Below are 11,862 nucleotides of genomic sequence, written 5' to 3' on the forward strand. Positions count from 1 at the left end.
TCTTTTAGATGCATGGTTAGGTTGTTAATTGGAGCTTTTTCTAGCTTTTTAAGGTATGCCTATAATGCTATGAACTTCCCTCTCAGGACTGCTTTTGCTGTTTCCCATAAATTTTGAGCTGTTGTATGCTTGTTATCATTTGTTTCTAGGAATTTTTAAATTTTTCTTTGATCTCATTGTTAACCCACTCGTTACTTAATATTATATCATTTAGTTTCCCTCTGTTTGTGTATTTTTCAGTTTTTCTGTTGTGGTTGATTTCTAGCTTCATGCCATTGTGATCAGAGAAAATGCTTGATATGATTTCAATCTTCTTAAATTTGTTGAGACTTCTTTTGTGCCCTCATATATGGTCTATCCTAGAGAATGTACCATAAGCACTTGAAAAGAATGTATATTCTGCAGCTTTGGTGTGAAAGGTTCTGAAAATATCTATTAAATCCTATTGATCTAGTGTGTCCTTTAAGTCTGCTGGGTTTTTTTGTTAATTTTCTTTTTTGAGGATCTATCTAGTGATGTTGGTGGAGTATTGAAATCCCCTACTATTATATTGTATTGCTGTTGATCATGCCCTTTATATCCATCAAAGTCTGCTTTATTTATTTTGGTCCTCCTATATTAGGTGTGTAGATATTTATAATGGTTATATCTACCTGTTGGATTGCTGCTTTTATCATTATGTAGTGACCTTCTTTATCTCTTACTATATAGCCTTTTTTTAAAAGTCCATTTTGTCTGATATATGTATTGCTATCCTAGCTTTTTTTTCATTTCCATTTGCATGAAATATTTTTTTCCATCTTTAGTCTATGTATATTTTTTGTTTTGAGATGTGTCTCTTGTAGACAGCATATGTATAGGTCCTGTTTTCTTATCCATGCAGCTAACCTATGTCTTTTGATTGGATCATTTAATCCATTTACATTCAAGGTTATTATTGATATGTAGTGGTTTATTGCCATTTTATTTTTTAAAGCTATCATTCTCTTTTACTATATTCTTTTCCCCCTTTGATCTGTTTACAACAGTCCCCTTAATATTTCATGCAGCATTGTTTGGTTGTAATGAATTCCTTGAGTTAGTTTTTTGTTGTTGTTGTTTTTTTGTTTTGTTTTGTTTTTGCTTTTGTTTTTGTCTGGGAAGCTTTTTATTTCTCCTTCAATTTTAAATGATAGCCTTGCTGGATAAAGTAGTCTTGGTTGTTGGCTCTTGTACTGCATTACTTTCAATATTTCTTGTCATTCCCTTCTGGCCTCAAGTGTTTCTGTTGAGAAGTCAGATTTCATCCTTATAGGGGCTTCTTTGTAAGTGATAGTTGTTTTTCTCCAGCAGTTTTTAATATTTTCTTTTTATATCTTAGCTTTGGTATTTTAATTATGATGTGTCTTGGTGTGGATTTCTTAGGGTTTCTCTTTAATGGATTCTCTGTGCTTCTTGAACTTGTGTGACTTTTTCCTGCATCAATTTAGGGAAGTTTTCAGCTATAATTTGATTGAACAAGGTTTCTATCCCTTGATTTTTCTCTTCTTCAGGAACTCCTATGATGTAGATGTTATTTCTATTCATGTTGTCACAGAGCTCTCTTAGAGTTTCCTCAGACTTTTTGAGTTCTCTCTTTTTTTTTTTTTTTTTTTGCTGCTCTGCTTCCATACCTTTGTTTATCTTGTCCTCTAACTCACTGATTCAATCCTCAGCTTCATCCATCCTGCTTCTAATCCATTGTGGTCTTCATTTCTGATATTGTATTTGTTATTTCTGACTGATTTTTTTTATTATTTCAATGTTTTTTTTATATTTGCTATCTCTTTATTTTGTTATTTGCCATGTACATCTGTTGCTGTTCTAAGATCTTTCAGCATCCTAACAGTCATTATTTTAAACTCTGTACTAGGTAATTTGTTTATATCTGACTCATTCAAGTCCTTTTCTGGGGATTTCTCTTGATTCTTTTAGGTTGCATTTCTCTGCCTTCCCATTGTGATGTGTATAAGAAGGGTGTGGCCACAAGATTCCAATGGATGTGGCCTCTGTGTTCCCTAGGTGTGGTCTATCTGCAAGCCCTCCAGTCCCTCTGCCATTGGTGCAGGCCCACTGAGGCAGTCACTGTGGTTTCAACCTTTCCTCCACCAGTGGGGTGTGTTCACATGCCTGGGCTACAAGCCTTGGCAGTCCTCGGCCTTCATCCTGCCACCTCAGGTGGGGCTACGTTCTGCACTGGAGCTGGAAGCCTTGGCACCACTGGTGGGGCTGCACACCTATGCTCAGCCATGGGTCTCTTCTCATTCCCGGCTTTCACCCTGTCCCTACAGGCTGGGCTGTGTTCCTGCAGGCCACAAGACTTGGCTCCAGGCATGGGGGCTGTGCATCCTTGCTCAGACACAGGGCTTCACCTGTTCCCTGGCTTTTGCCCTGCCCCTGATGGCAAGGCTGTACTCACAGGCCAGGCTGCAAGACCCAGCTCTTGGGTGGGGCTGCATGCCCCTGCTTAGATGCAGCTCTCCACCGGTTCTCCTGCTTTCACCTGGCTTTCATCTTTCCCCTGCAGGTGGGATTACCGACAGTACAGCTGAGCTCACGCCTGGCCTCAGTTGTGGCTGGCTTGGCTTTTGCCCCTCTTGATGGGACCATGCTTTCACGTCCTACGGCCTCCAACCCTCCGGCGAGCCCTCAGCAGTGTGGGTGGGGGCAATGCAACTCAGACCTTAGCACTCAATACCATATTCCTGAAGGATCCATTCTTATAAACAACTCTGCTCTGAGTGCCTCAGGAGAACTTGTTTGGCTGATGTCCTGCTCTGCTCCCTTTGCTGGTATTGTTGGTTCCAGGGGAAATATTCACTTCATATTTGGGGAGTGACTCAACTCAGTGGTTAGGGTGGCTGTCCCTCAAAGTGTTTCTCCATGTGCTTCCTAGATTACTCTGTCTTTCTGGTACTCCAGTCCTCTCATTTCTCCCCATACCTCAGAGTCCCAGGTGAGTGTTTGTGAGAGAGGTTTCCTGTGCGGTCCCTTTAAGAAGAATCCTGGGTCTGAGAAATCTCTCTTTCTCACAAACAGTATCCTGACTTGTTTTGCAGCTAAATACTGTCCATATGCCTCTTCTAGGCTCTAGGCCTGCAGGCTGTGGCTTTGTTCCTGGGGCCCAGGACCCTCCCCTCTCCACTAAACTCACTTTCCTCCACACAAGTCTCTTTGGGCTCCCGTTTACACCCGGGAGCTGGGCAGCCGTCTTCGCATTTCCACTTTTTCTACCAGTCTCTGTGGCTTCTTCAGTGTTCCTTGGTTAAAGAGTCCTATTAGTTTAGTCCAAAATTGGTTTTTCCGGATGATCACAGTATATTTTTATAGATGGTAGGTTTACATAAAAAGTAAATATGATTTTATAATCCACATTTAGTGTCAAGCTTATACAATTAAAGACTTTCTTTCTTCTTGTTGTTGTTTTCCAAGTGAGAGGAAGAGAGATAAACAGAATCCCTCATGCACCCCAACTGGGATCCAGCCAGCAAACCCCATCTGTGGCTGATGCTCTGCCCATCTTGGGTCAGTACTTGCAACCAAGCTAATTTCAGCACTTGAGGTGGAAACTCCACAGAGCCATCCTCAGCACCTGGGGTGATGTGCTTGAAACAACTGAACCATCGCTGTGGGAGAGGAAGAGAAAGGGAGGTGGAGAAGCTGATGGGTGCTCTCCTGTGTGCCCTGACCAGGAATCAAACCTGAGATATCCACACGCCTGGCCAATCTTCTACCACTAAGACAAACAGCAAGGGCCTAATTAAAGACTTTCATGAGCTATCAGTTACATTTAAATATTTTGTAAAATTATAGTCTAATGCAGTTACCCACTTTTGCTGCAAACTTTTAACTACAAATGCAGTCAGTACAAAGGAATCAAAATGTGCATGCTCTAGACATTCATCACTAGCCCTTGCTTCAATTATACATGACTTAACAGAAATGAATTTGCAGCATTTTATTTCTTGATGTAATTGAGCTCAAGTATTACATAAAATGTAACCAGACAGTAAATTTTGAACTCATTTTAGAATAATTAGCCCATTGCTATTACTTCTGAAGTTAAAAAGAAATATTAAAATTTTCCAAATGCAAGCACATTTTGAAGGCTGATTCTGTTCTTTGAAATGAGCCATCTTCCACTCAGAAGGAAGCTGGGAGCTCTTACTTTCACATATCTTGTTCCTTCTCCCTCATATCTCCATTAAAGTGCTAGTGCTCATTCAGACATGTCTTAATTACAGGCCTGGAGCCAGTGAAAGAGCCTCTGCAGATTAAGCAGGTGATGTTTTTTTTTAATGATGCATTTACCTCAAGTTACTCCAGCTCAGTTTTTTGAATAATTAAGGCTGAACTAAAAAAGACATAATATCTGTTGTACATTAAAATGTCTTCATTTAATAGATTAATCAAAATTTGTCATTTTTGTATCTCTTTCTCCCACCCTCCCTTCCATAAGCAGAAAGTCACCCTCTGGCTACAGGGAAGGAACTAACATTTATAGTTTCTACTGTGTGTCAGACATGATACAGGTAAGGTGCATTACATTCTTTGTCCTTTGAACACTCATACAATTTGACAAGTTCAGGAATAAGCCTAGTTATTCTGTTAGAGGCAGAAATGGCACCAGGAGGTATTAGAATGGTAGAGCTAGCTCAGCAACCTTGGTACTTGATTTTTGGCTAAGAAAGAATTTAAAGCCAAGACTCTAAAACTACAAAATAAAGTTCATTTAAAAAGTCACAGATGTAGAAGAAGTGAGCGGTAGAAGAAATGGGCTCAGAAAACAAGTTTGAGAGACAAAAGAAGGACCCTCAGAGCTTAGAAGAGAGAGAGAAAAGGTCGCATGCTTGGGAACAAAGAAAAGGAGTAGAAGAAAGACATGGGCATGTTCCCAGGAGGGTGAGCTCACTGAATCTTTTTTCCTAAGGGTTTTTAATGATGGATTTTAGGAGATGTCCTAGAGGAGGATCTCAATAGAATATTCATCAGCTTCCCAGGTGTGTCTTTTCAGGCTCATGGTCTCTCCTGATGCATAGGCAGGGAGACATTAGTCAATGCAGCTCCTCCTGAGGTCAGCTGTGGCATCACTTGTCTGGTTTTGCTGCTTTTCTGGGCCTGGATCTGAAACACAGCTGAGGCATAGATGTTATCCTTAGGGTTAATTCTTAAGAGAGTGGCCATGAAGAGCCCACATGGAAATTACTTGAGGCTATTCTTTAGCTCCTTGTTCCTCCTCCAAGGGGGTCTACCACATGGTCAATGACATGCCAGGGGAGGAAAGGTAATAGAGAGGTTCAAATCACATGAACAGCAATAATAAAGGTCAGGGGGTCTAAACCACATGACTAATGACATGCTAGGGGAAGAAAGGTTACCCTGGGAGGAGGTCCTTGTTTTTCCCATAGCTGAGTACCCAGGGATTTCTATATACCCTGGTAACCTATGTCTGGTGTAATGTCTGTTCTGCTCACATCTATCTAACTGCCTACCACAATTCCTGTTTTGCAAATAAGAATAGTCAAGTTTAAGAATGTTAAGCAAGTATTCCAAACTCACATGACTGAATGAAGACAAAGGGAGGAATTTTTAAAAAAATAAATTTAACAAGGTGATATTGATCAACAAGAGTATACATAGATTTTGGGTAAACATCTCCATATCATTTGGATAGTCAATTATGTTGTATAATCATCACCCAAAGTCAAATCAAAAAGGATTTAATTTAAATTGGTCAGAGTCTAGACTCTGTCTTGTTATATTCTGTCCCAGCCCAAGGTGACTGACAATTAAGGTAACAGAGAGTGTCACAGAGGCTATTCAAAGTCAACAGATATCTTAGCATATATTTATTTCCTTTTATTTAACGTATTAAAATTGTACATTGTGAACAAGGTTGTTAGAGAAGCTAACAAAGCTTTTCTGTTGGCTCAGTGGTAGAGTGTCAATTTGGCTGTGGATGTCTCGGGTTTGATTTCCAGTCAGGGCACACAGGAGAAACAACCATCTGCTTCTTTTCCCCTCCCCTTTTCCCTTCTCTCTCTCTTCTCTCCTCCTGCAACCATGGCTCAACTGGTTCAAGTGCATTGGCCCCAGGTGCTGAGGATGGCTCATGGAGCCTCCTCCTCAGGGGCTAAAAATAGCTCCATTGGGGTCATGGCCCCAGATAAGCAGAGCATCAGCCCCAGATGGGGGTTGGAGGATGGATCCAGGTCAAGGTGCTTGCAAGAGTCTCTCTCTCTCTCTCCTCCTCTCACTTAAATAAAAGGAAAAAAGAAAGAAAATAAAAAGAAAAAAGCTAACAGAGCTACCACTGCCTACGTCTAGAAAATGAGCAAGAGGCTGTAGAAGTCTGTAAATAGAATATAGAAAGGTACCCCAGGCAAACTTGGCAAAGCTCCAAAAGCTGCTCCTCTTTATTGCTGAGACCTGTCAAAGAGATTTTCACTATAAATTATTTTGAATTATTAGAGTAAGCTTCTCAGGACAAAAGAAAAATAAATACGATATCATGTGATTTAAAAAAAATAATAGTTGACAAGCATTAACTGAGTGACTACAACATGATAAAACTATGCTGGGTCTTGTGAATAAGACCTTGAAGTAATTGAATGGAACCTGCTCTTACAGAGCTAGAATAAGCATGAGAGATAGACACAGAACCCACATGCTCTAGTGTCTAATGTGAAATGTGTAAGTGCGGCATCTAGTGAGATAGATACTATGGCTAGAAATGGAATTTGGCTTGCCCAAGCACCTAGTAACTGGCAAACTGGATGGCAAATAAATACTTATCCCACAGGAGAGAGCTAAAGAGCCTCTCTGAGGCTCCCTCTGAATCTTCCTCTGAGTGACATCAGTTGTGGATGTGGTGATGGGCAGGTGGGGAGGGAGTGGGAAAGTTTCTGAGAGTGATATCCAAAGAGAAGCCAGAGAGAGAAGTATGATTTATTCTGGTGGTAAGGGATTAGTGAGAGAATAGCACATGAAAAAATCAGCAAGGGGTGAGTCTGGGCAACTCGTTTAAAGGGGAAAGCAAAAATAAAACAAAACACTTTTTGGTGCATATGCTGCTGGGGCCAAGTGCAGAGAGAGAGGCCAAATGTGTAAGGAGTTGGAAACTCTCTTGGTTAGATTGCTAGGTCTCTGGTGCTGAGACAGTCTGGCAAGAGTTTTCAAACTACCGTACTTCCCCACATACAAGATGCTCCCTAGAGGCACCTAAATTTTGGGGCCTGAAATTTGAAAAAAAAAAAAGTAATACATAAAGTTATTGAACTCAAGTGTTATTTATTATAAAATTCATACAACTCCTCAAATAGAAATGTAAGTAAAAATAATTCTACAACCACTGTATAAGATGCACCCAGTTTTTAGACCTCAAATTATTTGGAAAATGATGCATCTTTATACATGGGGAAATACATTTTCCAAGGACTCTTTTCTTAAGTAAATTATGAACATGTTGGGAAAAACAGTTATTTTTAAAAAAATTTGTAAGATAATATGTTTTATAAACCCATCGATGGAAATGTGTTTGTCTTTATTTGACCATAAACTTAGAAAATTAGTTTGGGGCAACACTGGATGGAAGGGAATGCACAAACCAGCTACAGAGCTCAGACATTGCCTCTCTGGGGTCAGGTCTGAAATGTGCTAGGTGGCTAATGGAGTTGACTCAGTATTTACAGTGGAGGGGAGTGCTCTGAACATGCATGTGCCCATAAATCATAGGTCTTCTCATTATACTCTGCCATGTGACCAAATCACTCTACCATGGCTTGATCTACTGATTTCTACTCATTTACTTCTGCAAGATCCAGATTCTCACTGGGAATAGATATTTGACCCATCCTAATTTATGCTACTAGAACCCCATCTCCATACCTAATGCTAACAAAGTACCTTTTCACATGTCTGGAACTTGCTTTCACATGCTCTGAAATGTGTGTGACCCCAGAGATCTCCATACTTGGCTTGCTCAGAATATGCTTTCATAGTGTACACTTTCTGTGCTGAGTCTCCCATTGAACTGAGCATCCTTGTATATCCAATGGTTGTGTAGCACAACCAAACTTACCACCCACCTTTAAATAATACTGTTTATTTCTGACGATTTCCTTTAGAGTCTGGTCCTTTAATGAAGTCAGGAACTTCAGCTCTGTTTTTTTTCTTGTCTGGGCTCATTATCTTCCACCTCCAAATCCTGTACCCCCACCACCATATGATCAAAAGCTATCCTGCTTTGAAGCTAAAACCATCTGAACATCAGCAGAGGAAAACACTAACACAGCAAGTTTGTTTTTACGAACAAACAAATGTAATTTGTTTTAAAAATGCAACATGCTTTACAAATTACTATACAATTTTTTTTCACATATTTGTTGACTCTGGTTCATCTTGCTTCTTGTAGATTGCTATTCAGCTAATTTCCCTGTGAGGTGATGAGAACCTATTGTCTTCACATTCTAATTGTCCTCTAGGGCAGTGGTCCCCAACTCTTGGACCGTGGACTGGTACCCTGTCCGTGGGCCATTTGGTATCGGTCTGCAGGGAAAGAATAAATAACTTACATTATTTCTGTTTTATTTATATTTAAGTCTGAACAATGTTTTATTTTTTAAAAATGACCAGATTCCCTCTGTTACATCCATCTAAGACTCACTCTTGATGCCTGTCTTGGTCATGTGATACATTTATCCATCCCACCTTAAAGGCCAGTCCGTGAAAATATTTTCTGACATTAAACTGGTTCATGGCCCAAAAAAGATTGGGGACCATTGAGATAGAGAGATAAAAGACAAATAGATAGATAGATAGATAGATAGATGATAGATAGATAGATAGATAGATAGATAGATAGATAGATAGATAAGGAAGGAGGAGGGGTAGAGAAACAGATGGGTGCTTCTCCTGTGTGCCCTGGCAATCAAACCTGGGACATCCACACATTGGGTTGATGTTCTACCACTGAGCCAACTGGCCAAGGCCATTTACTTTTTTTAAAATGTCTTTTTTTACCCTTATATTTCAGGATTTTGGAGTGGAGCTTTAAAAGATCTAAATATTGCTCATTTTCAAAAGACTTTAATGGCACTCCTAAACAAATCTAAGAGCAAACATAAAACCACTGAGGTCTCCTGCACAAGCTATCTAAAAGAGGGGCAAAATATAAAAGTGAAGGATGTTTACAAGAGATAATATGCTTGTGGACATTTTTTTATCAATGCCTCCAATTCAAGGAGCATATCTGAAGGAAAACATAAATAAAAACAACCTATTATTTGGGGATTCCAATCTAATAAGCTTTTTAATTTATAGGTATGTATGCTATTTAATTTAAAATGTTGCATTTGTTTATGCATAAGACAGATTTTTATTCTTTAGCCATAGTTGAAGGACAAGGTAGATCTTCTCTCAAAAAGAGTCAACAATCTTAGCTCTGGTGCTACAGCAAATCAATAAAGTATTCAACTTTCATATATTACATTGGAGAAAGATGATGTAATATTGCATTCAACGTTGCAAAGAGTCCGCTATGCTTCATTCAAATGGAAAAAAAATAATTCTGCTTTTCAAATTTATTGTAGCCTTACAGGTAACTATGCAAATAAGTGGTCTAGTACCTGGCTCACAACAGTCACATAAATTTTTTTTTTCATTTTCTTTTTTTTCTTTTTTTTTTATAATTTTATTTTTTTAATGGGGTGACATCAATAAATCAGGATACATATATTCAAAGATAACAAGTCTAGGTTATCTTGTATTCAATTATGTTACATACCCACCACCCAAAGTCAGATTGTCCTCTGTCACCTTCTATCTTGTTTTCTTTGTGCCCCTCCCCACCCCCTATCCCTCTCCCATTCCCCCCTCCCCCCCGTAACCACCACACTCTTATCAATGTCTCTTAGTTTCACTATTATGTCCCACCTACGTATGGAATAATGCAGTTCCTGGTTTTTTCTGATTTACTTATTTCGCTTCGTATCATGTTATCAAGATCCCACCATTTTGCTGTAAATGTTCCGATGTCATCATTTCTTATGGCTGAGTAGAATTCCATAGTGCATATGTGCCACATCTTCTTTATCCAGTCATCTATTGATGGGCTTTTTGGTTGTTTCCATGTCCTGGCCACTGTGAACAATGCTGCAAAAAACATGGGGCTGCATGTGTCTTTACGTATCAATGTTTCTGAGTTTTGGGGATATATACCCAGTAGAGGGATTGCTGGGTCATAAGGTAGTTCTATTTTCAGTTTTTTGAGGAACCACCATACTTTCTTCCATAATGGTTTTACTACTTTACATTCCCACCAAAAGTGTATGAGGGTTCCTTTTTCTCCACAGCCTCTCCAACATATGCTATTAACTGACTTGCTAATAACAGCTAATCGAACAGGTGTGAGGTGGTATCTCATTGCCGTTTTGATTTGCATTTCTCTAATAGCTAAAGAAGATGAGCATCTTTTCATATATCTGTTGGCCATTTGTATTTCTTCCTGGGAGAAGTGTCTATTCATATCCTCTTCCCATTTTTTTATTGGATTGTTTGTTTGTTTGTTGTTGAGTTTTATGAGTTCTTTGTATATTTTGGATATTAGGCCCTTATCTGAGCTGCTGTTTGAAAATATCATTTCCCATTTAGTTGGCTTTCTGTTTATTTTGTTATCAGTTTCTCTTGCTGAGCAAAAACTTCTTAGTCTGATGTAGTCCCATTCATTAATTTTTGCCTTCACTTCTCTTGCCATTGGAGTCAAATTCATAAAATGCTCTTTAAAACCCAGGTCCATGAGTTGAGTACCTATGTCTTCTTCTATGTACTTAATTGTTTCAGGTCTTATGTTTAGATCTTTGATCCATTTTGAGTTAATTTTTGTACAGGGAAAGAGACTGTAGTCCAGTTTCATTCTTTTGCATGTGGCTTTCCAGTTTTCCCAGCACCATTTATTGAAGAGGCTTTCTTTTCTCCATTGTGTGTTGTTGGCCCCTTTATCAAAAATTATTTGACTATATATATGTGGTTTTATTTCTGGACTTTCTATTCTGTTCCATTGGTCTGAGTGTCTATTTTTCTGCCAATACCATGCTGTTTTGATTGTCGTGGCCCTATAATAGAGTTTGAAGTCAGGTATTGTTATGACCCCAGCTTCATTCTTTTTCTTTAGGATTGCTTTGGCTATTCGGAATTTTTTATAGTTCCATATAAATCTGATGATTTTTTGCTCTATTTCTTTATAAAATGTCATTGGAAGTTTGATGGGAATTGCATTAAATTTGTATATTGCTTTGGGTAATATAGCCATCTTGATTATATTTATTCTTCCTAGCCAAGAACAAGGTATATTCTTCCATCTCATTATATCTTTCTCAATTTCCCTTAACAGTGGTTTATAGGTTTCATTATATAAGTCCTTTACATTCTTTGTTATGTTTATTCCTAAGTATTTTATTTTTTTTGTTGCAATCGTGAAGGGGATTATCCTTTTGAGTTCCTTCTCAGTTGTTTCATTGTTGGCATATAGAAAGGCTGTTGACTTCTGTATGTTAATTTTGTATCCTGCGACCTTACTGTATTGGCTTATTGTTTCTAGTAGTATTTTTGTGGATTCTTTGGGGTTTTCGATGTATAGGATCATATCATCTGCAAAAATTATACCTTTACTTCTTCTTTTCCGATATGGATGCCTTTTATTTCTTTGTCTTGTCTGATTGCTCTGGCTAGAACCTCTAGTACCACATTAAATAAGAGTGGAGAGAGTGCACAACCCTGTCTTGTTCCTGATTTAAGGGGGAAAGCCTTCAGTTTTGTGCCATTTAATATGATGTTAGCTGATGGTTT

The sequence above is a fragment of the Saccopteryx bilineata genome, chromosome 5, assembly GCF_036850765.1.
Source record: "Saccopteryx bilineata isolate mSacBil1 chromosome 5, mSacBil1_pri_phased_curated, whole genome shotgun sequence".
In the NCBI taxonomy this organism is placed as follows: domain Eukaryota; kingdom Metazoa; phylum Chordata; class Mammalia; order Chiroptera; family Emballonuridae; genus Saccopteryx; species Saccopteryx bilineata.